We start from the raw sequence: 24,398 nt of genomic DNA on the forward strand, positions 1-24,398 counted from the left end.
TGTTTATCCAAATCCTTTTGCCCATTTTTCTATTAGGTTGTAGCCCTTTTTCTTACTGATCTGTAGGAGTTATTTATATATCAATATTAAGACAATTAGTCTTTTGCCTTCAGAGGCGTTACAAGTAGTTTTTACTTGTTATTTATTCTCTGACTTTATTTCTGACATTTCTCCGCATGCACATTTTTTCTGTTCATGTAGTCAAACTGATCCATATTTTACCTTTTGGTTTCCTGGTTCTGGATCATACTTGGAAATGTCTTCCCCATTCTGAGATTAGTAAAGAATCCTCCCTTGCTTATTCCTTGTACTTTCATGGCTTTATTTTTCATATGTAAAACTTTGATTGATCTGAAATTTATTTGTTATGAGGCATGAGTTGGAGATCGACCTTAATTAATTTTTTCACTTATCTCAAAACCATTTGTGGAATCATCAAACTGAAGGGGCTCCCCGAGCTCATGGAGACAAGCCTGTCATTAATAGCTCGGGAAAGTGAGGTTCAGAAAGGGAGAGGGACTTGCCCAAAGTTCTTGATCCAGGAGTCTGACCTCCTGGTCCAGAGCTCTTCCTCCCACACCTTACTGCACCCCTGGGAGTCCCCAGCGACAGGACAAATCTCTCAGGGGGTGTGCGGTTGGAAGGAGGCATCTAGTGCCGGCGTGCAGCCCGGCATCCCTGTTTACTAGCTTGGAGACCTTGGACAACTGCCTTCATTTTTCTGGATCCCAGTTTCCTCCTCAGCAACGTGGGGCTCACAATAACACCTCCTGCTCAGGGGGCTCTTGTAAAGGCAATGGGACAATGTGCTCGGAAAGAGTCGGACAAGATGTGTGGAAGGGAAGAGGCGCGCGATTAATAAGTCATTACTATGGTCCATTCTCACTGGGTGACTTATCAGTAAAACTGTCCTACTGACACTTTCTTTCAACTTCTTTGTTTTTACTCTGTTTAGTGGTGCATAGAAGGCCAAAACTTACACTTCTTTCTTTTGTGCTTTATGGTGCTGAGTGAATATAAGTCCCACAAAAGTGGAGCCCTGGCTGACATGTGTACTGCTATATCCGAAAGGCCTAGCACAGAGTGGAAGCCCAATGAATATTTAATGAATGACTAAATAATAGAAGATGGTCTAGATTCCAGGGGAGAGCAAAGGCTGTGCAGCCCTGCATTATAACAGTGGCCAAGAGGTCCGGCTCAATCTCCTTACAGCAGGGTGAGCCCACAGCTTCCTTTTCCCCATCTGAATAATGAGGTTGAAATATGATCTCTAAATCTCTTCCAGTCCTGACATTTCTTTCATTCATTCATTCATTCGCTCACTGTTTACTGGCACTTTTTATATGCCAGGCACTATGCCAGGTATGGGGTATACAATGGAGACTAAAAAGACATTTACAATGTGATAACAGAAAAAGGCACTGGAAATCAAAACTACAATGAGGTATCACCTCACACTAGTCAGTATGGCCATCATCAAAAAGCCCACAAATAATAAATGCTGGAGATGGTGTGGAGAAAAAGGAACCCTCTTACACTGTTGCTAGGAATGTAAGTTGGTGCAGCCACTGTGGAAAACAGTATGGAGGTTCCTCAGAAAACTAAAAACAGAACTACCATATGATCCAGCAATCCCACTCCTGGGCATATATCCAGATAAAACTATAATTCAAAAAGATATATGCACCCTTATGTTCACAGCAGCACTATTCACAATAGCCAAGACATGGAAACAACCTAAATGTCCACTGACAGATGAATGGATAAAGAAGATGGGGTACATATATACAATGGAATACTACTCATCCATAAAAAAGAATGAAATAATGCCATTGGCAGCAACATGGATGAACCCAGAGATTATCATACTAAGAGAAGTCAGAGAAAAATACCATATGATATCACTTATATGTGGAATCTAAAATAATGATACAAATGAACTTATTTATGAAACAGAAATAGACGCACAGACATAGAAAACAAACTTATGGTTTCCAAAGGGAAAAGGGGGGGAGGGATAAATTTGGAATTTGGGATTAATAAATTTGGAATTTGGGATTAATAGGTACACACTACTATACATAAAATAGGTAACCAACTAGGACCTACTGTATAGCACAGGGAACTATATTCAGTATCCTGTAATATACTATAATGGAAAAGAATCTGAAAAAGAACATATATATATGTGACTGAATCACTCTGCTGTACACCTGCAATACTGTAATTCAACTATACTTCAATTAAAAAAAAAGAGAGAGAGAGAGAGGCACTGAACAGGTAAACGAATCTATCATCGTGGATTGTGATGAGTGCTGTGGAAGAAGAGAACAGGTTTCTCTGTGTGTGGACGGTTCAGTTAAGGTTGTATGGTCAGGGAAGGCTCCTTAAGGATGTGACCTAGGGCTGAGATCTACAGAAAAGCTGGATAGAGGGTGACCCAGGCAGAGTCAACAGCCCATCTGGGTCTAAGTGATATACCACCTCCTATCTCAGTTTGGGCCCTATGCGATGCTCAAGAGTGACACTCATTTGCCCTTCCTCATCTTCGGGAGGTCTGGGGGCCTTCCCAGGGTGAGGTATTTGACCCTGAATGCCTGGGAGGAAAAAGAAGAGCCCTTATGTTCCACTTCCCAGACCCTCAGTGGCCCAGGATCAGAGGCTGCGCTCTCGCAGGTGCCTGCCCTGGGCGCTGTCGGGTTTCCCCACGGGACTCGGTCTTCTCCCTTCTGTTTTTATTCTCCCCCCAGCTCTGTAAACTGAAGAGGCCCCAACCTCTGCCAAGAGCTACATGGTCTGTTCCAAGTCTGCAGCTTTTAGACCTCATCGCTCAGGCAGATTCCATGACAGCACCAAATTGCTTTCCAAATATACCAGAAAGGTCATTTCCTGTGTTTTTTTTTTTTTCTTTTTTATAAATTAAATATTTGCAGAGACCATACAAATAAGAAAGCAGACCATTTTTCAATGGACACAGAGCACAGAGTGGGACTTGGTGCCCTGGGACAGGCCTCCCGAGGGGTGGGGAAAATGCTTTCTAAGGCTTCTCCGAGGGAAGAAAGGGCCGTGGAAACCTGATGGAAATACCAAGGCCTCCTGAGCTGGCATTCCTCAAACTCAGAGGGAAGCGGCTTTTCTCTGTGATGGGCAGCCAGACCCACAGAGGCACTGAGGCAGGTAAAGAAGTCAGGGCCCCGGACTGAGCACATTCCCAGAAGCTGGGAAAGGGCAGGACAGCTGGTCCTGGCTACATGCGGCCTGCTGGGGACCGGCCCAAGCTCTATCTAGTCCCTTAGGGACACCCCCAGAGCAAAGTCGCCAGAGAGGAACCCGTCTCCTGCCAGGGCAGGACCTGATGCCCGAGAGAGGCCCCCCAGTGAGGCTTCCTTCAGAGGCAGTCGGGCAGGGTCTTGGCCTCTGCACCCACGGGGCCAGAGACATGCAGCCCCGGGGGCAGGCGGCGGGGAGTCCTGCTTTGGGAGGCCACCAGGTGGGAGGAAACAGCAGGGTCCCCATGGACGCCCTTCTTCTCAGACCACTCTCCTCCAGGGCCTGCAGGCCCCACCCCCGCTGCGCCTCCTCCGGCCTGTCGGGCCACTTCCTAACCTCTGTCAGGGACCCTGGTGACGCCTCCCTCACCCCCCCACCAGGGCCAGGCCTGCTGTCCTCTTCTCTATCTGCCCCCTGGGGGTTCTCACCCTTTGCCTTAATAGTCTGTGTTGATGATTCCCACAGAGCCCCAAGCCTCTCTTAAGAGCTCTAGATGTGCAGCCTAACAGCCTACTTAGCCTTTCCCTTGGACATCTCCCCCGCGTTTCCAACTTCACACGTCCAGTCACCAGCCTGCTTCCCCCAGCCTCCCTGAGCTCAGGGCCGGCACCCGCTGTACAGGCTGCTCAAGCTGGAAACCTGGGGCCATCACCCGCTGTACAGGCTGCTCAAGCTGGAAACCTGGGGCCATTGCTCACGTCCAATCCGTCACCGGGTCCTGTCGTTTCTACTTGCAGAAGAGAGCCTGAACTTGCCCCCTATCCCCTCCACGTGCACCACCTGGTCGCCATCATTTCTCAGCTGCACCCCTAGTAGCGTCTCCTCACCACCTCCCTGCTCCCCTCTTGCCCTCGACCCAAGTCTGTGTTCTCCACAAGGGCCAGTGTGATGTTTGCACATCAGACACTGGGTCATGTGGTTCCCCTGCTTCATTCAACCTTTGATGCTTTTCCATTCCACATCTGGCAAAATCCAAACTCTACACCAGCCCCTGACATCCTGCACTGATCTGGCCCTGCCTCCTTCTGCGACCTTTTGTCTCATTTCCATTTTCTTCTTGGCCCATTTTGGTCTTTAATTCCTCAAACCAGCTCTTCCTGACCTCAGGGCCTTCATGAGACTGTTTATTCTGCCTGGAACATTCTCTGCCACTCTGCTCTTTATAGAGCCTCTTAAGTGGATTCCTGGCCCTGCCTTTTCAAATGGCCCTGCTCTGGGACACTGACACGGGGGCCCTACAGGTCGCGAGGCCTCCAGAGCCCCTGTGCCCACCGCTACTGCATGTCGACTGAGCGACTGGAGTCTTGCATGGTGCGGTGACACAGCAAGGGCTTGGGGTCGCTCAGCTTCTGTCCCTGGAGCTGGGCACCTCACTAGCCACAGAGTCCTCGTCTACAAAATGGTGATGTGACAACTGCCTGGAAAGGTGGTTTGGGGGAATAATCAGAGCCAGCATTTACAGAGTCCTGACTGCATGCTACACTAAGCATCTCTTTTTTTAATAATTTTTTGGCTGCGTTGGGTCTTCATTGCTGCGAGAGGGCTTTGTCTAGTTGCGGCGAGCGGGGCCTACTCTTCGTTGCGGTGTTCGGGCTTCTCATTGCGGTGGTTTCTCTTGTTGCGGAGCATAGGCTCTAGGCTGCGCGGGCTTCAGTAGTTGCAGCATGTGGGGTCAGTAGTTGTGGCTCACAGGTTTAACTGCTCCGCAGCATGTGGGATCTTCCCAGGCCAGGGCTTGAACCTGTGTCCCCAGCACTGGCAGGCAGATTCTTAACCACTGTGCCACCAGGGAAGTCCCACTGCTAAGCATCTTTCAGGCTTTATCTCATTTAATTTTACAGCAATTCCCTGAGGTAGAAAGCATTAATCATTTCTGTCCTACAGAGGAGGAAGCTGAGGTATAGAGAGGCTAAGTACTTACCCAAGGTCATATTATCCACTGAGTATGGGGCAGGAGTGAGCCTGTACTATTAGGCCAGGAAGTGTAGAAATGAATTACCATCATGCCTAGCAGGAAGTAAGGGTTTGTTAAAGACTGTCCACTCGGGCTTCCCTGGTGGCACAGGGGTTAAGAATCCGCCTGCCAATGCAGGGGACACAGGTTCGAGCCCTGGTCCAGGAAGATCCCACATGCTGTGGAGCAACTAAGCCTGTGCGCCACAACTACTGAGCCTGCGCTCTAGAACCCTCAAGCCACAACTACTGAGCCCGCATGCCACAACTACTGAAGCCCGTGCGCCTAGAGCCCGTGCTCTGCAACAAGAGAAGCCACCACAATGAGAAGCCTGCGCACTGCAATGAAGAGTAGCCACCGCTCGCTGCAACTAGAGAAAGCTGGCGCACAGCAACGAAGACCCAACACAGACAAAAATAAATAAATAAAATAAATAAATTTATTAAAAAAACAAAAAACAAAAAAAAAACTGTCCACTCCCTTTTCTCCCCTTTTTTCTCCTCTATCCCCAACCTCATCATAAGGCATTTCTGAAGGAAGGACAAGAAAGCAATAAAGTCCTAAGAAAATATTCTACAATGCTGGCTAAAGCATATACCCAGATGCATTTTACCCAAGCTTAAGCAAAATCCTGTTTAGAATTTCCAGCTATAATTTTAAAATCTTAAGAATCTCTTCAGTGATGTTGGGTTGATTCTCTCAACTCTGCCACCAAATTCTAATTTTTCTTATTTAACTTTGTAAAAACAAGTATTTGGGGGTACGCATTTTAAAACCCTCACCCACTCAGCCGCTGTATCTCCCCCTGTGGCTGGGCAGTGTCAGCACTTCACGTAGGGCTGGGGGCTGGGCATTTGGGACAGTGATACAAACTCTTCAATCTGTGAAAGTCTGTGCTTCTATGGAGGTCTCTGGAAAGAGGCAGAATACTCCAGCAGAATTACTGCTTGAGGACCAGGCTTACTGAGTCTCCCCAGGTCTTCTGTTGTTTAAACATTACCTAAACTTGGTGAGGGCTCAGATAAAATGCAAGGTTCCCAGAGAATGGCAGTCCCTGTCATAATGTGGAAGGAGGGCTGGAAGGGAAAGTGAGATCACTTCCAAGCAGGCTGGCCAAAGGTCCAGGGTCTGGACTGAGCTCCAGCTCTGCCGATGCCAGGCCAGGTGGCTCTGGGCAAGGTCCTTCCCCCTCAGACCTCGGGGGTCTCAAGTGTATAATGAAGAGGTAAGCTGGGCATCTCTGTGGTGTTTTTGAAACACATCTGCAAAGTCTTTGACATTCCTCCCATCAAGAGGTGAAGTGTAATTTGTATCCTCTTGAATGAGCTGGCCATAGCGACTTGCTTCTAACTAACAGACTGCAACAGACATGACTTCCAAGATGGAGTTAGAAAAGGTGTCACAGCTTCTACCTGGCTCTCCCTCGGGACACCTGTCTTTGGAGCTGTGAGCTGCATGTAGGATACCTGAGGCTGCCATTCTTTGAGAAAGCCCAAACCAGCCCCATGAAGTGACCACATGGAAAGGTCCTGAGACGGCATGGAGAGAGATGCGGCAGGCAGCCCCTAGCTGCGCTGGTCCCTAGCTGTTCCAGCACATGCCACTATCTGCAATTGCATGGGAGAGCCAAGCCAGAATTGTCCAATTGGGCTGTCCCCAAATTCCTGACCCACAGGAAAAAGCACGAAAGATAATACATTACTGCTGTCGTTTTAAACCACTAAGTATTGGGGGTGATGTGTTACGCGGCAGTGGGTAAACAGAGTGATCTCTAATGTTACTTCCAGCTTGGGGTCCCTCTACAGTTCCTTTAGAAGTCTATAGAAAGCGTGCCCCAAAGCCGCTGGGGAGAATGAAAAGAAGCAAGATACCATCTCTATAATATCAATTCATTCATCCATTCATGCAATGAACTTTTACTGATCACTCAGTGTGTACCAGGCTTGGGACTAGATGCTACAGATACAAAAACAGTGAGACAGCAGGGGCCCCTGAGGGACATTCAAGGTCTAGTTAGGGAGGTCGACCCAAACACCCATAATTCTTAACCAGGCGTTGGGGGCGGGGGCGCACATATCAGAATTCTGGAATCACTGGGGAACAGCTTCAAACTATACCCCTTGCCTCCCTCGGGGATCCTAATAATGCCAGGCGGGGAATGCGGTGTGTGCTTACTAGCCAATATCACTGCCCTTGTCAGCCTCTGTTACTGATGGAAGACTGTCATGGCCCACACATGTGATGAGAGCGAAAAGAGTTTAGGGACCACTTCTGTATATGAATCTTTTAAAACTTTAAGGATCTTCAAAAAGCGTGGTCATTAAGGGCTGTAACGGTAAGATGTACAAGGCAGAGCGGGGCTCAGGAGTCCAGTCACTAACTTTAAGGAAATGGCTCCCTCCCGTCCTTCATATTTATTGCTCACTGGGCACCGGGGATTCAGCAACGAATGAAACAGACTCTCTGCCCTCATGAAGCTCGAATTCTATTGGAGCGACCCATACTAATGAACGAACAGAGTAAACATCAGGGGGCAACAGTGCTACGGAGAAAACTGAAGAAGGGCAAAGGGAGTGAGGTTTTCTAGGAGCGAACAGGGAGCCTCTCTGGGAGAGGGACACGGGTGCAGGGACCTGAAGGGAGGAGAGCAGGCAGATACCTGAGAAAGTGGGCCAGGCAGGGGGGACAGCATGCAAGAGGTGGGGCCTGCCTGGTATCCAGAAAGAGGACAAGGAGGCCACAGGGCTGGGGTGCAGCAAGTGGGGAGAGATAAGGCTGAGGGTGGCCAGGACCTTCCAGGGTCCTGGAGGACAAGAGTTGACTCGGAGTTTTGCTCTTATTTGACTTTACCCTTTCTGTGGCATTTCCAAATGAATGCTGTAACGCTTTCCCTCCACGCCAGTTCTCAGAGCCTCCGTCTAGTGCAGGGGGAGTGAGGCCTGGGGGCAGTAAGGGCGTCTCTTCACACATCCCTGGCAGGCACAGACACTGTATGCCCAAAGGCAGGGCCAGCAGGGTTGGGGCCCTCCCGTCCTAAACCAAAGGAGAAACAAAGTTCGCCTTCCATTCCTCCTGCCGCCGGACAGAAGCAGAACCCACAATCCACACAACACAACATAGAAGACTACTAATGAAGTAAGAGCCTCCCTTGGAACCAGAAAGAACAACATGTCTGCAAGCCGGGAACCATCCGACTGGAGCAGAGAGTACAGATTCCCCTGTGCCTTCGGCCCACGTAACCACAGTCTGCTCAAGATTCCAGCCCCTCGGTTTAGTATTCCAGCCCTCTGCCCCCTACCTCCAGGCACTGGGTCCTCAGGGGACGGCCAGGCCCCAGGCCCAGTGTCCTCTTCCCTGACCCAGCAGAAAAGATAAGGGCTCCCGGGCTTCCCTGGGGGCGCAGTGGTTAAGAATTTGCCTGCCAATGCAGGGGACATGGGTTTGAGCCCTGGTCCCAGAAGATCCCACATGCTGCAGAGCAACTAAGCCCGTGCGCCACAACTACTGAGCCTGCGTGCCACAACTACTGAAGCCCGCGAGCCTGGAGCCCGTGCTCCCCAACAAGAGAAGCCACCGCAATGAGAAGCCCGTGCACCGCAATGAAGAGTAGCCCCTGCTCACCGCAACTAGAGAAAGCCCACGCAGCAACGAAGACCCAACGCAGCCAAAAATAAATAAATTAATTTAATTAAAAAAAAAAAAAGATAAGGGCTCCCTGCTTTACCACCATACAGGTGCTGATACACTTGTCCCATATCTGCCTTCCCAACTGGTTCTAGGAGGACAGGCACACTGACTCTCTTGTCACTGTATCCCCAGCAGACAGCACAGTTCATGACGTGTGGAAGATGCACAATAAATATATCCATATGAATGCGTTAATGAACAAACAAAATAAGAACTGAAGAACATTTGCAATCTCAAGCCAGTGATGAAAACCACCATGTGAGCCCTGGCTCCTGACCAAACAAATAACAATGATAATAATCAAATAAAAATGGCTACCAATTATGGGTGTATATGCTATGCATCAGCTATGGTAAGAAATGCTTTCCATATCATCCTATTTTCGCTTCCCTGTAGCCCTGCACAATTAGATCCCTTTTACACACAGCGAAGACGTACTGGAGCCCCCGATTCACACCCAGGCCTGGCTGGCTCCTAGGCCCAAGGCCTCAAAGGTGGAGGCTCTCTTTGGCTCAGGAAAGCAGAGGATGTGGGAGCCGAGGACAAGGCGAGCTTAAAGGGGCGAAAGTGGCAAGAGGGGCTGACTGGGAGAAGAAAGCGAGGTTCTCCTTGGTCTTCATTTATACCTGTCTCCACCTGGTCACCTGACCTGCTAGGGTTCTGCTCCAGCTCTGAGAATCACAGAATGTTCCTTCACTCCTTCAGTCATTCATTCAACACTTACTAAGTACAGACTCTTCCCAGCACTGGTACTGAAGGTACTTTGGGAGGCACTGCATTATTTAACCCTCATAATGGACAGCCCGTGGCTCAGAGAAGTTGCGTGGATCACCCAAGGTCCTCTAAGCAGTTAGTGACCAAATCAGGCCTTGAACCTGGGTTTCCTCATCCCTGACTCCTCGCACATTCTTCAGGATGGGTGCATTCTGGGGACGGCTCTGTCTCGATGTGGATGATACTGCATCTGTCTCATCCCCATCAGAGAACTGTTCTGTTACCAAACTCCCTGCCCCTCTGGCTTGTCTCAGTGCAAATGGCTCTGCCCACCTGGGCCAAATAAGGCCACGTACTGTACTAATGGGGAGGAGGAGCTTTCAGAGTGACTGACTGAGCACCCACCACAGTGCCAGGTGCAGAGAGCCTAATAAATGTTTTCAAAAAGAACGAATGAATGAGTGAGTCAGGAGAGATACACAGTGGATCTGCTACAGTGACAAGAGTTCAAGAGAGCATGTGGTTGTACATCCTCTGAGTGCCTGATGGGGTCCTATCCTGAGTTTCAGAGTGACGGGCAACTACATGAGTGCCCTTCACTTTGACAACCAGAGCCAGGCAGACAGAGAAGCAAGCCAGGGATTCCAATGACAGAAAAAAGATCTCATGTTGAACCACCACTGGTTCTGCCACCAGTGGAGAAATGCGGCCCCACGAAACCATCATTGTTTTACAGCCACTCGCTGAGAAGAGCCCGTTTGACAGGTGACGTTGACAAGTGGAAATTACTCAGAAACAAACTTGTCTCTTGCCTATGTCAACCCTAAATTTGGGCATATCAAAGACATGCTTGTAGCTTCATAGCTAATAAAGCCATTTATAAAATACATTAGAGTCAAATTTCATTTGTCTAATTATTCCTCAGGGAATGATTCACTCCAGATCACCAAGATTCCCACACTGTTACTCTTTTAAGTATCACAACCTTATGTGGAGACAGAAAGCAGATTAGTGGTTGCCTAGGACTGGGGAGGGTTGGGGGCTTGGGAGGGTGATGAGTTAAGGGTGTAGGGTTTCTTTTGGGGGCAATGAAAATGTTCTAAAACTGATTATGGTGATAGATTCACAACTCTGTGAATATACTGAAGGCCAATGAATTGTATACTTTAAATGGGTGAACTGTGTGGTATGTGAATTATACCTCAATAAAGCTGTAAAAAAAAAACCCCAAAAAAACGCTTATCTGAATTACAGTGGAGAGAAATTCTTCTCAGGTATTGCTCTAATGCATTAGTGTATTACCCACTAACCTTTTCTTAATGATTTAAGATCAGTGCTGTGTGCATAGTTTTTCATATCTGGTATAACATGGCAATGTTCTTACTATTATTATAAGATACAGGGCAGTTTGCCCTACACTAAACAGCCCCATATTTTTTCTGCTTTATTTTTCTAAAAATGCCCTTTACTTTCACCATAAAGCTTGGTGGTTAAGCTCATGCGCTTGGGTCATGTATTACTTACTGACTTATTGGCTGTGTGGTCTCTGGTGAGTTACAAGGTCTCTCTGTGCCTCAGTTTCTCCATATGTAAAATAACAGTTCCAACCTCCGTGGAGAGTTGTCAGGATCAAATAAGATAAGGTGTACAAAGTATCTGACACTGTTCTTGGCAGTGGTAAGCTGGACTGAAATTTAGCTATCAACACTATTCCCACTGCCGTCAGCGTAGCTGCCAGAGCAGCCCTTCCGAGCTGCAGACTCAGAAACCAAAAAACCCGCAGAGTGTGCTCAGTGAGATGAAACAGGGGCTGGGGGTACAATTCCATGACTGGACTTTGGGACATCCCATCAGATGGCTCTGAGCTTCAGTGATATTAGCTAATTTGTCCCAGTTCACCCCTGAACAGAAAAACCTAGAGGCTTGGTGAGGTCGCCCAAGATATCCTGGCACGTGGGAGGCTGCTGCCCCAGGGGACGCAGTGCCCCACATCACTTGAGGCGCGCTCGAGACCAACGATTCTTCCAACTCAGAGGTCACAGACACACTTGAGAATCTGAGGAAAGCTACAGACGTTTTGCCTAGAAAAGCATGTGTGTGTGTATGCATACAAAACTGTACCCATGTTTACAGGGAAATCTTGAACCCCAGAAGCCTGTTTAAAAACCCAGGCTCTAAACTTCATATAACCCCAGCACCCTCAAGGTTCAGTGCCTGGGACCCAATGCTCCCACAGCAATTGGAATAGAAGGTCCTCTGATCTTGGCCAGATAAACAGTCCTGGGAGCTGACTGCCACATCCTAGTCACTGCAAATATATGCATCCAGGGGATTCCCAGCGGCACTGAGTCAGAACAGGACACAAACCTGGTGGCTCAAGAAGCTACTGTAGGGCAAGGCCCAAAAGCCTTGCTGATAAGCAGCTGGGGAGTTCCAGACCCAGGGCAGCTGCCTGCCAGATAAGATTCTTGCTCTGCCAACAGAGAAGAGGAATCTTAGGAGAGGTGTTAGAGGCAGGCCAGGCCAGGCCAGGCCATGAGAGGGAATTCAAATGAGCTGGAAACCCCCCAAATTCCCAGGACTACTAGGACTTGGACAGAGAATTAAAGGCTGGAGATTCTGCCCTAATGCAAGAGGATGGAGCTGGAAAGGGGTAGGCGAGTTGGGGGCAAGGGAGGTGGGTGGACCACGGGTCAGAAGCTGTTAGAAAATGTTTGGATACCATAAAAATATGAACACTAACCCAAGGTGGCCATACTTCCAGGCAGGCCATTCTATGTTGTATGAACTGCATTTTTCTTACAACTGGAACGGACCTGCACCATCTCTCCTCATCAGATCACTGGGCTGTACTTGTTTCTTTGGGCTGGGTTTTGCCTGCTTTTGCTCCTGTGTCACAGTATTAAAATTCCCAAAATGTGCCCTAGTCTTTATGAAAATACCTTTACAACAAACAATTGGTGGACAGGAAAGTTGGCATCATGCCCAGGTTTGCTAATAACTCCTGTGAATGATTCCATCTGCTTAAGTAGATGGCTGAAGAAACCCATTCTCTTTTAAGCCACCAGAAGTAAATTGTCTTTCTTTTGCTATAGAGAAACTATGTAAATGGAATCATGATTGAAATTGCAGAGTGATGTTATATAACTTCTGAAAAGGGCCAACCTGCCTCTTCATGGGGCCCACATTCCTCTCTAATTTCATTTGGAATCTATTTCTTTTCCCTCTTCAAATGGAAATAAAGGTATTTAGGTAAACATTCGTGATGCTGCAGTAGTGGTATGAATAATGTGACTACCCACCTGGTTTAGTTTCTTTTTCCAGCTCGCATCTCTTCAGATTTTCCACTGTTGACTAATAAATATGGAAATTCTAAGGAACCAGAAGAAAAACAAAAATTAGAGCCAGACATACTCTAGGGTTGTAAATTGAAACGGTCTTTTAGGAATACAAGTTAACAACATCTATTAACATATTAACTGCACACATCCTTTGAATCAGTCAGATATCTAGGAATTTATACTATAAATATGCTCACATAAGTAAAAGAATGTTCAGTAAAACATATTGTGTAAAAGTAAAAAAAAAAAAATAAGAGAGGAAACAACTTAAATGTCTGTTAATAGGAAAAGAGGTAAATTATGGTGTTATCAATGTGATGAGAAACTATACAGCTATTACAAAGAATGAGGGAGATTTTGTCGTACTGACATGGGAAACTGTACATGCTCTGTTGTTAAAAAGTAGTGTAAAATTGTATATATTATTGCTTTTTAAAAAAAAACGACCATGGGGCTTCCCTGGTGGCGCAGTGGTTGAGAATCTGCCTGCCAATGCAGGGGACACGGGTTCGAGCCCTGGTCTGGGAGGATCCCACATGCCGCAGAGCAGCTGGGCCCGTGAGCCACAACTACTGAGCCTGTGCGTCTGGAGCTTGTGCTCCGCAACAAGAGAGGCCGCGATAGTGAGAGGCCCGCGCACCGCGATGAAGGGTGGCCCCCACTTGCCACAACCAGAGAAAGCCCTCGCACAGAAACGAAGACCCAACACAGCCATAAATAATAAATAAATAAATAAAATTAAAAAAAACAAAAAACAAAAAAAAGACCATGATTGTTTATGCTTAGAAAAATGTACACCATTTGTGTATATACAAAATTTTTGTATCTACATAGAAAAAGGCAAACAGCAAACTATGAACAGCAGCTCTCTTTGGGACTCAGAAAAAGGAATGAAAGACTTTCACTTTTTACATTAACTATTTCTGTTTGAGTTGAAAACTTTTACAGAGGCATACATAACTTCCATAATCATTATACATGCTATCTAAAATTCTAAAATATCAACAGTGCGGGCAAAAGACATTTTCAGACAAAAACTGACTGAGCAAGTTTACCATCGACAAACTCCAAAAACATTCTCCAACAGAAGAGAAGCTGAACACAGAAAATAAGTGAGATTTTAGAATCAACAGTGAGCAAAATTAGTAAGTATATTGGTAAATTTAAAGAAGTACTGATTGAGTGAAACAAAGCTAAATGAGGAGGTAAAAACGTATTTGACAATATTGACAATATTACATGTTTGACAATAATAACATTGAAGATGGAAGAGAAATCAGAGTTAAATGTGGTAAAGTTTTTGATTATTCAGGGCAAACGCAGAAATACTGTTTAATTTTAGATAATACACCCATGATGCATATAGAAATTCTAAAGGTAAAAGCAACAAAATATAGAAATAGAATGCATAAGTTCCAAACCAGTTAGCGTGCTCCTGGGTAGAAAAGCCTAATTATCCAAAAATGCCATCCTTCTCAAGTGACTACATAATTTTAATTAAATTCCAATAGGAATACCATTAGGTCTTTTTGGATGGGTGAATTAAAAAAAATTACTTTAGGAATTCCCTGGTGGCACAGTGGTTAAGAATCCGCCTGCCAGTGTAGGGGACATGGGTTTAAGCCCTGGTCCGGGAAGATCCCACATGCCACGGAGCAACAAAGCCCGTGCGCCACAACTACTGAGCCTGCGCTCTAGAGCCCGCGAGCCACAACTACTGAGCCGGCGTGCTACAACTACTGAAGCCCGTGTGCCTAGAGCCCGTGCTCTGCAACAAAGAGAAGCCACCGCCATGAGAAGCCAGCACATTGCAACGAAGAGCAGCCCCTGCTCGCCGCAACTAGAGAAAGCCTGTGTGCAGCAACGACGACCCAACACAGCCAAAAATAAATAAATAAATAAATTTATTAAAAAAAAAAAATTACTTTAGAGTTCATATGGAATAATAAGTATTCAAGAAAATTAGCCAAGAAATAGTAAAGATAATTATAAAAAATAAATAGGGGATCTGTCTTACAAGAAAAATTTACTGTAAAGACATTATAATAAAAAGATACAGTATTAACATAAGAATAGACAAATAAGTTGTGGATTAGAATAGCAAGTTCAGAAATAGATACAATAAAGGAAATTATTTATGACAAAGATGAGTTTCAACACAAAATAGAAAAGATGGCTAATTTAATAAATGGTGCTGGCCATCTAGAAAAAAGCTTGATCACTACCTCTTGCTATGTATAAACATAAATTCCAAAGGGATTAAACATTCAGGATTAAATTAATTAAAACCATAAAAGTATTAGAAAAACATTTAGGAAAATATTTATGTAACTTTGAGGTGAGGAAGTTATTCCTAAACAAGGCAAGAAATCCAGACACTATGAAGAAAAATACAGAAACAAATTAAAAAACATAATAGATTAGGAAAAATATTTGCAACACGTATGGAATCCTTAATACATAAACACATAAAGAGCTCCTACAACTTGTTGAGAAAAAGGCAAATAATTCATAAGAAAAATGCGCAAAGGAAATTCACAGAAGAGGAAAATGAAACGGTCAATTAACATGAAACAATGTTCAGTTTCACTAGTAGTAAAGAATATACAAAAATAAAACACCATTTCCCCATCAGCTTGGTCAGAAATAAAACAATAGAGATGGAAGCAGGGAGAGATGGAGGAAAGAAGAGAGAATATCTAATACTGGTAAAGACTTAGGGAAATGGAAGTACTCATATATTGCTGGGGAGAATGTAAATTATTAGAACTCTTTGTAAAGTAGAATAGTTTTATCTATTAAAATGTCAAGTACGTATACCCTTTAACCCAGCAATACTATTTTTTGAAAATATAATCTATAAAAATAAAAGGACCAGTGAAGAAAGATATGTACATATAGATATTTAACGCAACAATAGTTTTAGTAAAAAAAAAATGGTAATAACTCGAGTATCTGCCAAAGGAGAAATGGTTGAATATACTGTGGTACCTCTAGATCTACAGCCCTGAAGTTATTTAAGAGTGAATCAAATTTGTACGTACCCATGATGTATTATTTAGTGGGAAAAATAAACTGCAAAATAATAAAGTACAATCACACTTGTGACAAAACATAATAACCACATACATACACAAAGTATCCATTCACATAGGAGCCTGGAGAAAGGTATGGAAAGATGCACACCAAACTGATTACAGTGGTTATCTCAGAAGGATGGAAATGGGGAGCAGGGAGAGGGGAGAGATTACAAACTTTTTCTTTATACATCTTCAAATTGTTTACCTACAACAAGCATATGCATCACTTTAGGGAAAACTAATGAAGAAAACAAAAACAACAACTAATGAGAGCAGAGAAAGAATGCTGGTAAACATGGTACCACACACTACCCATTTATCTTTACATGGGATAGTTAACTGCACTTACTGTCACTTTCTCTTTTGGTCAAATAGAACAGGTCTTCCAACCTATCATTTTAATAGCTGGAAGACAAATTTTTTAAAAAGCTTCATGAAAGGGGAAAAAAAGTACACTTTATTTCCAAAGCATTTATGTCACTTTTTAAGGGAAAAATTTTTTTTTTACTTAAAAAAAAATGCTCCCCTTTAAAAATCCAAAAGCAAGCCTAAAGCTTTGGCTTGAAACTGCCCTGCTTAGGTGGTGTGTGGGCTGGTTCTGCGCTGTTGACTGTTTTTCGTGGCTCTGTGCCCTTAATTGCCTTTCTTCCCAAACCCAATTAAATATACACCCGGGCATCTATGTTTGCTGGGAACCAAAGCCCAGTAAACCCCAGCATCTCTGCTCACAAGGCTCTCTTGGCCTCCAAGCAGATGCTCTGGCTTCTATATCAAATGCGTCCTGGAATCCAGAGAAGTGAAATGGATTGTTTTGTAACCCATTCTGTTGGAAGGAGAAAGGAAGGAAATGGTTTATCCCAGTGGATGAAATGAAAGAGAAAAGAGGAACAGCATTCACAACAAGCTCTTGAAGGAGAGCCACCTATGCTGAATCTGCCATTTCGGGGTTACCTGGAAGGTATACTCTGCCCTTTCCTCGTGGCATGCTTCACTTTCAACTCTTATTTTATTTCACTGATAAGAAATCTTTCATTGAAATAATAATGATAGCTCATATGTCTACAGCACTTCATATTTTACAAAGCAGTTTAAGATACTTATTCGATCTTCACAGTGACCCTGGGATCAGATCAGCATCATTCCCATTGACGGATGAAAATGAGGCCCAGAGAAATTAAGGGTCTTTTAAGGTCACACAGCAAGTTGGTAACAGAGCAGCAGTACAAACTCAGGTCTCCAAACCCAAGTCCAGTAGGGAGCTCACATGTGAAATCAGAAAGGGGAACTATAGGCAAGCCAATGAATAAAAACATTGGCCCTTGGGAGTAACAGATCTTTCCTGCCCCTTATGAAAAAATTACAGACTAGGAGGACTATTCTATGCCAACTCAGAGAGAAATTTTGCTCATATACTGGTATACAGCTGCTGAATAAGGGAAGGAAAATCCCCTGCATCACCAGGCCCCTCCATCATTTTCCTAACCTTCCCCTGATCCTAACCTTCACCCTCTTCTCTCTCCCTTTACCCTCTAGGCTTTAGCCACACTGCCTCCTTTCACTTTCCCCAACATTCCACAGGCTTTCCTGCCTTGGGCCTTTCACCTGTGTACCTCTCCCTACCTGGAGTATTCTTTCCCACCCCCAGCACCCTCTCCCCCAACTCCTAGGCATAACTGACTCCTTATCTTGGTTTAAACACCACCTCTTCAGGCAAACCTGCCCCAACTACACTCTCCTCCGCACCCATCACTCATCCTGTTTATTTCATAACACCACCACTAGTCCCTGGAAGCTTCATGTGAGGAAGGACCATGCGTGTTCTGTGGAGCAGTGTCCACCCACCGCCTTGCCCAGTGCCTAGCAGATATGAGGTGCTCAACAAACACTGGCTGAATACATGAAAGATTTACTGAAGGGAACCGAAGCCTCGGCTTAATCGCTACTCTCTCAGGCTTTCCACAGCACTGTCCCTCTCTTGGGGCACATAATCACACGTGTTAAGAGTCATCGAGTCTTTTTTTACCTATCAGGCTGCGAGCTACTTATAAGTCTTACTTACCTTGGTATTGCCCATAGCACCTTGCATAACACCGAAAACACAAAGGGCTCTTTACAATGGGTGAATTCACACATACATACAGGAGAGTACAAAGGAAAGCCAGGGCCCCTAACCAAGCGCAGATAGTGGTTTCTTCCCCCGCGGGGACCGCAACACAGAACACGAGCACCTCTGAGATACGCAAACAGGGACTCTGCCTAGGGAGAAATTAAAACGAGCTAAACTCCAGATGCAGCCAGTGTGTGGGTGAGGGGATGCTCATGGGAGCTTATACAGGCTGAAACTTTCCAGTGGCAAACCAGGAACATGTATCAGAGATCTAAAAACGGTCATGCCCCTTGACCTCGCCATGCCTTATTTGAAAGTCAGAGAAGTGAAATCACTGGGTGATGATTTAAGTATGTTTTTCTGCACTGTCTCGCTTTTCCTTCCATGAACATGTTCCAATTTTGTAAACTGAAAAAAAAAAAAAGCCACAATATAAATGTTATAAAAACAAACCAACAGAAAACTTAGTGGTGATTTTAGACGACAGAACCACCCATCCCTAGAATTCCTTACTGAACATGGGATCGCAGATTCCGGGTCCTCTAAGGCGGGGCTGCTGCATCTTGTGACGAGCTCCTTTCTCTCCTCTGAAGCCGAGGGGGATAGGAAGGTGCTGGGGGTGAATGCTTCGGCAGGAGAGGCTCTCATTTCCCCCTAATGCGAGTGCCGGCAAAGCTCTGGGCGTCAGGAAATGGAGGGGAGCGTGGGGGTATTCAACCCAGCTCAAGACCACGACCTCCGCCCACCTGCTGCTGACCCACTGTAATTATTCACTCACCCACCTGTCCTCGCGATGCCCTGCGAGCTGCACCAGACCAGAGGCTGTCTCTTAATCAGCCTGTTCCTCTAGCCTCGTGCTTGGTACCCATCAGCCCTCAGCAGGTTTACTGAACGTCAGAGACCACAGCCATAAAGTACTAAACGTAATTACTGACCTAGCTCCCTGGGACATAATAAGAACGCATTAGCAACCAAATACTTCATTTCTTTAGTGCCTTGAAGGTCCATTATTCAGTTCAGAAGAGCCAAGTTGAAGACTAGCAATTTCTTGGAAGATTAGAGACTTCTTTTGAAGTTAGGAAACGCTGGCCTCCTCCGGTCAGGGCGGATGTGTTTTCATCTGTGATTTGGAATGGCTCAGCACGGCAGCTGACTGCAACTTCCAAAGAAACCACTCTTTGAAGGGGCAGTTTTCAAAGTTTTCATGAGGCATTTCTGAAAGATTTCCAGGAGGTAGTGAGCTCAGCCTTGGGTCGTGATTAATGACTTGTTTCCAAGAACCTTAGATTTTCCACGTCTGTCTCCACTTAGGAATCACTTCTGGTCCCTCCTGAAAGCACTCAGCAAAGTGAACTGGGTGAGCTCAGCCGCTTGTCACACTCAGAAAGTAACACCTGCCACCAGCTTTTCCCTTCAGTGGCTGGGCCAGGGACCTTGGGTCCCAAGAGAACAGCGCCCACTTCAGCTTTTGGCCTCATCACTTAAGTGGGTGACAGGAAACACTGCTGAGGCTTGGATTAAAGAGCCAGTGTGGCAGGTCCAGGGCCCAGTAGGGGATGGGGGGTCGAAACAGGGGAGTTCAGAGATAACTTCAGGCTCCTCACGCAAATGCCATGCTGTGACTGAGGGGGCAGGTGCCTGTGACGTCAGCTAACTTTCTCTTTCTGGAAACCATAACGCAGCTAATCCTGAGCATGTATTTTTGGACCAACCAAGTGCATTACGAGCCTTATCCTGCTTTGTCCTCATGGCACCTGAGGTAGGTATAATTGTGACCTCCCACTTTTCAGAAGAGAAGCACGCTCTGTGAGGGGGGTAATCTGGGCTGAGATGGCTCAACTTCTCCTCGAACCCTAGACTGTCTAGAGTGACAGGGACTGGGGACACCAACCAGCCCGGGGGCCACAAATGCAAGTGCCCACAGGGGCCAAAGGCCAGGCAGGAAACTAGAGAGCGCGACAGACTGGATAAGCATTCGAATTTAAACAAAAATAAAAACCCAAACCAGGTACCTTCCTTCCAGAAGATCACCTCCTCACCACCACCTTAGGAAGAGGGACGACTTTTTTAATCAGCCAAAGTCTTGAGATCCTGGGGGCTCAAGATCCTGGGTGAGGCCGGGACGGAGGCCCGGGCCCTCCTGCTGCCCACGCCCAGGGGTGCTGCCCTGGCAGCAACGGTCCACTTTCAAAGGGCTTAGCTGCTGCGGAAGTTATGCTTCAGCTCTCAGATATGCCAAGGGGCTTCACGAACCCTCCAGTTAACCACGATCTTAATCCAAACAAATAGTTTTAAATACTGCATCTTCCTGAGGGTTAGGGTCTCTGATGGCCTTAAAGAGAAAAAAAATCCCTTAAACTGCCAAGATCTGGAAACTTGGAAACTCAGAGTCCAAGATTTGACAACTTCTTTTGCTTTTCTTTGTACTTTGGCTCTGGCACCCTTTCCCTGCAGCAGGGCAGGCTGTGTCTCGGTGAGATGGAGGAGGGAGGGAGGCAAAAAAGGAGATTCCCCCTCCTCTTCTCCCTCTCTTTTGCCAAGCTAGGGAGAAGGTCAGTGGGCTTTCAGTTAAACTTGGCTATGATGCGTCTTCTCTGTACCTATGTGCCAAGTTCTCTACCAGGCAAGGAGGTATAGTGACAGAGGAGACGGTGCATGTGGTCTAGTGGAAGCAGTGAACTGATGTCACGCCAATAACCATGTAAGCACAGCTCAGGTATGACACTCCCTGGTGGTCTAGTGGTTAGGATTCGGTGTTCTCACAGCTCAGGTGAACACTAGGAAGGAGTTCGCAATAATACGGGAACGTATAGTGGAGATTTACCCTGTTGGTGGAGTTAGGGAATGATGATACTGACCACCTGGTGTTATGTGAAAGGATGAGCGTAACACGGGGCCTGGCCCTTAGCAGGTGCTCAGCACGGTTAATTCTTTTTTCTCCTCCCTCCCCAGTGTGCGTGCACACCACACTGAGGTTTTCTCCTTCAGAAACACAAAACCTGACAACACGTTCAACTCAGAAGTAACTTAATATTGCCTGTTTTATGACCTCTCTTAATTCTCCTAGAGGCACCAGTATTCACCCACTCCCGGATACTGAAAACTAAGGGCATTTTGCTCCTCAAGCCCTAAGGGGTCTCCTCAAAGGGGAAAGAGATTTCAGTGGTTCACTTCAAACTGAACTTGGGAACAAAGTTGACCCTTGAACAACACAGGGGTGAGGGGCACCAATCCTCCGTGCAGTTGAAAATCCGAGTATAACCTTTACGGTCGGCCACCTGGATCATGGGTCCGCATGCATGGATTTATCCATGGATTTAACCAACCGCAGATCATGTAGTTCCGTAGCACGTATTTATTGCAAAACATCCGCAGAACAGTAGATCCTCGCAGGTTAAAGCCATGTTGTTCAAGGGTCAACTGTAAAGCGATCATCTAGTTTCACCCCTCATTTAGGTACAAATGAGGAAACTGAGGCCCGGAGAGTGAAACACTTGCCCAGGCTTCCACGGTTTCCTTGGGTGGCCCTTCTATTATGTGGTGGCTCTTGTTTTTTAAAGCTGAAGGCTTTCTTCTTTAACTGTGATTTTTTTTCAACTATTTTTACCTGCTAGGAGGCTAGGTGGAGCGCACAGCACCTGCAAGCCTTGTATCTCAAGCCACCTGAGAACCCTCAGCCCGGCACCCACTGGTACCGCCCCCTCCCTTCCTCTCTGCACAGAGTGGCTCCCTCGGTTTAAAATCCTGAAGACAGAACCCAACAAATAAAACGCCCAAAGACTTACATGTTTTGTTTATTTTCTAGGAATAAACAGCACATTTTTTAAAGGAAGCAATAAAAAGATCACAAAGCCAAAGTTAAAGATTTCGATCTTGGAGTTTCCTATGCAGCCTCTGAGGCATCAGGGCACAAGTGCTGAGGTAACTTCATGAAATCTAATTGTATCTGTATCTTAAATTTAAAATACCGATGTTACATTTAGGAGGGGAAGATTATAAGCAATTTTCATTTGCAGAGGTATTTCTCTCTACAATGTTTAAGATTTTTTTGTACCACCTTGGTAATCAGAAAAACAAATTAATAAAGATTTTCCAAACACCAATTTCTAAGGGAGGATTTATTTCCTCACCTATATTTGGGGCAAGGAGCTGCTTTCGAAGTTCTAGGTACTCTGTCAAAGTTCTTTGGGTAACAAAGTAAAACAGCATTTGACTGAAGCCCATCTGCGAGCCTTGAGGCTCAGACTCTAGCCCTAGGCAGTTTCAGACAAAGCCATAATTTTCAGAGCAATAATATAAAAATAGACACTCTGTGACCAACAGGCTGGAAAGCAAGCTCTCCAGAGAGCCCTACCTCCAAGGCTGCTTCTCCCTGGGGGTGGCGACAGAGAAGAAAGTTCTACTTACAAGAGCAGAGAGCTCCTTCAAAGTCCAGCGGTCCTCAGTCAGAAGGGAAGGTCAAATTTAAGAAGCCAGCATTCAGAACGCCTCCCTTCCGAGGGTAAGCAAGATTAGCAGAGCGGGCCAGGGGTGCAGGCAGGATCTCTCGTGCCCTCTCTCTCTCCCTTTCTCCGCGTCTCCTAAATGAAATGCACTTCAAGGTTTTAGTGGGTGTTTCCCACGTCTCGGGCCAAGTAAGTCCCCATTTGTTGTAACCCAATGCTCAGCCTGATGATGTCAACCACTCAGCTCCCTTGCTCAGTTTCCACCTCTCCGTCCACAGGAGAGATCCATTTCCTTTGGACAATGAGCCGCGGGGGCTGTAACTGCATCCCGGGCCGGCACATTTGCCTAACATCCTTCCTTCCATTTTCAACACTGCAGGCTTAGTGACAAAAGGCTTCCTATCCACTCCCTGGGCCAGGGCTCCCGGTGTAAATCCCTTCGCCTCTTAGTCACTGCTGACCGTGGGCTTACCTAGCTTGCCGTGCTGTGGTCTAATTCACTTTGGTGTATAAGCCACTAGTTAGGGTGGGGAGCTGCGCCCCAACTCCGTCCCTCCCCCCATCTCCTTCTTCCTTCTCAATTTTCCAAGTTGTTTAATTTCTCCCTAAAGTTTCCTAGGTGCATGCTGGACAGAGTGCACGAGTCTGTCCTTCACTGGGGGAGATGCCACGTGCCCACTCCAAAGGCTCAGAAAGAGCACTAGTCTGTTGCCTGGGGAACGGGGTTCTGGTCCTGGTCACACTCCTAACTGAATGAATAACCTCAAGCAAGTCATCCCTCTCTCTGGACCTCAGCTTCCCCATCAATGAAATGAGGGCTTTGGTGTCTTCCACTTCTAAAATTCAGTGACGGAGGAGCTTATCAACAAATGCAACGTAAGGAAGTTTACTACAAGCTGGCTGACCACACTCTTGAGGGAGGGAGGAACCCTGGAGGGGTCCAAGGCCTCTGCTCAAGATGCCGGGCTCCGCTCAGCCTCCTTCAACCCCCTTTATGGTGGAGCTGAACTGTTTCTCTGGGAGAAAACCCCCAAGAATTCACTGAACAAGTCCTGGGGACATGGGAAGAGGCAGCATAAACTACTAGATAAGATAAAGCAGCAAGAGAATTTAACTGTCCTAAGGGACTAACATGGAACAGCAGTGGTTACTAGAGATAATAATTAATCTCTTGCATTTGTAGAGTACTTGATAGGAAAGACAAAGCCTCTCTGCTCTGGTGTATAGCGGGAAGCAATGTGACATGTATATGATTATGAGCATCAATTTGGGAGCCAGGGATGTAGATCTGAATCCTATGTGACTTAACTCCTCTGAACTTTTTCTTTCTTTTTGAAGTACAAAATGGGATACTAGGGCCTCCATTTTAGGACAGTGAGAATGAAATTAACACATGTAAGGGAACTGAAAGTATTTGGCACGTGACTGATGATAGATGGTGGCTCTTACTGTTGTACCTAATCTCCTTTGATTCTCATTTGAGGAGAATCAGGTCCCCAGGGAACTGCATTATTAATCTCCTTTTCCTGAATAGGAAAACGAAACACAGAGAAGTTAAGTGACATGCCCGAGGTCACACAGATCAAGATGAAAAGGCCAGACTTGGAAACTGAGTCTTTTAACTCCTACTGAGGCCAGCACACGTGACCACAACTGCCAGTGCTACTTCCCAAAATGGTTACTCCACCGAGCCTGGCCCTTAGTTCTACGTGGGATCATCTCCACTTCGAAAAACAGGCTAAGCTTCTTAAAACCAGTGGGGAAGGAGTGGGAAGGAGAGTTTTCCTGGGTTCAACCTGG

At 46.1% G+C, this 24,398-nt stretch overlaps 1 protein-coding gene across 3 annotated transcripts in view; it reads right to left on the reverse strand.

Moving 5' to 3' along the window:
- PKIG (cAMP-dependent protein kinase inhibitor gamma) overlaps positions 1-24,398 on the reverse strand; it is a 109,961-nt gene that overhangs the window by 15,830 nt on the left and 69,733 nt on the right. Inside the window, exons 1-3 of one of the 3 annotated variants that reach the window (XM_059896296.1) lie at positions 22,561-22,733; positions 20,166-20,485; positions 12,928-12,997 (exon numbers count right to left, since the gene is read on the reverse strand). The gene's annotated coding sequence lies outside the window, so the exon portion shown is untranslated. Of the gene's footprint in view, positions 1-12,927; positions 12,998-20,165; positions 20,486-22,560; positions 22,734-24,398 lie in introns of those variants that run through there. The other 2 variants (XM_059896295.1, XM_059896294.1) reach the window with 2 other exon arrangements.

The sequence above is a fragment of the Balaenoptera ricei genome, chromosome 15 (genome assembly GCF_028023285.1).
Source record: "Balaenoptera ricei isolate mBalRic1 chromosome 15, mBalRic1.hap2, whole genome shotgun sequence".
NCBI lineage: Eukaryota > Metazoa > Chordata > Mammalia > Artiodactyla > Balaenopteridae > Balaenoptera > Balaenoptera ricei.